A 2,074-nucleotide genomic window follows, 5' to 3' on the forward strand; every position below is an offset into this window, starting at 1 on the left:
GAACAAAATGCCAAAATAAATTCACAACTAGAAATTATACAAAAACAACAATTAGAAATCCAAAAGATAAACAACAAGATTTCAGAAATGGCTCAAAGACTGTTACCAATGCTGGTGCCACTGTACCAGCCTACTTTAACGACTCTCAGCATCAGGCTACCAAAGATGCTGGAACCACTGCTGGCCTCAACGTACTGAGAATCATCAATGAGCCAACTGCTGCTGCTATTGCTTATGGCTTAGACAAACAGGTTGGTGCTGAAAGAAATGTGCTGATTTTTGACTTAGGAGGTGGCACTTTTGATGTGTTAATCCTCACTATTGAAGATGGAATCTTTGAAGTCAAATCTACAGCAGGAGACACCCATGTAAGTGGAGAAGACTTTGACAACAGAATGGTGAACCATTTCATTGCTGAATTCAAGCGCAAACATAAGAAGGACATCAGTGAGAACAAGAGGGCTGTTCCTTGCCTCCACACCGCTTGGAAAGTGCAAAGCGCACTCTATCTTCCAGCACCCAGGCCGGTATTGAGATTGATTCTCTCTGTGAAGGAATCGACTTCTATACCTCCATTACCCGTGCCTGATTTGAAGAATTGAATGCTGACCTCTTCCGTGGCACCCTGGACCCTGGGGAGAAAGCCCTTAGGGATGCCAAGCTAGATAAGTCACAGATCCATGACATTGTCCTGGTGGGTGTTCTACCTGTATTCCCAAGATTCAGAAACTTCTTCAGGATTTCTTTAGTGGAAAAGAATTGAACAAGAGCATCAACCCTGATGAGGCTGTTGCTTATGGTGCAGCTGTCCAGGCAGCCATATTATCTGGAGACAAATCTGAAAATGTTCAAGATTTGCTGCTCTTGGATGTCACTCCTCTTTCCCTTGGCATTGAAACTGCTGGTGGAGTCATGACTGTCCTGATCAAGCACAATACTACCATTCCTACCAAGCAGATGCAGACCTTCACAACCTACTCTGAAAACAAGCCTGGTGTGCTTATTCAGGTTGATGAAGGTGAGCGTGCCATGACCAAGGATAACAACCTGCTTGTCATGTTTGAACTTACGGGCATACCTCCTGGTGTTCCTCAGATTGAGGTCACTTTTGATATTGATGCCAATGGTATCCTTAACGTCTCTGCTGTGGCCAAGAGTACTGGAAAAGAGAACAAGATTACCATCACTAATGACAAGGGCTGCTTGAGTAAAGAAGACATTGAGCGTATGGTCCAGGAAGCTGAGAAGTACAAAGCTGAAGATGAAAAACAGAGGGACAAGGTGTCTTCTAAGAATTCACTTGAATCTTATGCATTCAACATGAAGGCAACAGTTGAAGATGAAAAACTTCAAGGCAAGATCAATGATAAGGACAAACAGAAGATTCTTGACAAGTGTAACGAAATTATCAACTGGCTTGATAAGAATCAGACGGCAGAGAAGGAAGAATTTGAACATCAGCAGAAAGAGCTGGAGAAAGTCTTAAATCCCACTATTACCAAGCTGTACCAGAGTGCCAGAGGCATGCCTGGAAGAATGCCTGGGGACTTCCCTGGTGGTGGAGCTCCTCCATCTGGTGGTGCCTCTTCTGAACCCACTGTTGAAGAAGTTGATTAAGCCAATCTCTGAGCAGAAACCTTAGCATTGTTCCACAGTAAAAATTTGAAGGAACCAAGTTTGTACTACATTCGGTGGCAGTTTTAAAAGTTACACCACTTTACTAAATTTCTGGGTTTTCTCAATACCTGAATATGGAATATGCATAGGGAAAGGAAGTCAACACTGCACTTTACTAGCACTGTATTATAAGTGGAAAATGCAATGTCTTAAATAAAATTGTATTTAAAATTGGGGAAAAAAGATTTCAGAAATAGACAGTGTGATAGAAGGGCTGAGGAGTGGATTTGAAACAGTGAAAGACAGGATCAGCAAAATTGAAGACAATCACTTCGATACAACTCTGTTTGAGGAAAACTCAGAAAAAAGAATGAAGAAAAATGAAGAAACCCTGAGAATTATGTGGGATACAATCAAAAGCAAAAATCTGCGAGTGATCAGAGTTCCAGAACAGGGG

At 42.1% G+C, this 2,074-nt stretch overlaps 1 pseudogene; it reads left to right on the plus strand.

Moving 5' to 3' along the window:
* The first annotated feature begins 380 nt into the window (after positions 1-380).
* On the plus strand, positions 381-1,632 carry LOC101359194 (heat shock cognate 71 kDa protein pseudogene; annotated as a pseudogene).
* The last annotated feature ends 442 nt before the right edge of the window (positions 1,633-2,074 follow it).

This window comes from Trichechus manatus, unplaced genomic scaffold (genome assembly GCF_000243295.1).
Source record: "Trichechus manatus latirostris isolate Lorelei unplaced genomic scaffold, TriManLat1.0 scaffold00043, whole genome shotgun sequence".
Taxonomy (NCBI): Eukaryota; Metazoa; Chordata; class Mammalia; order Sirenia; family Trichechidae; genus Trichechus; species Trichechus manatus.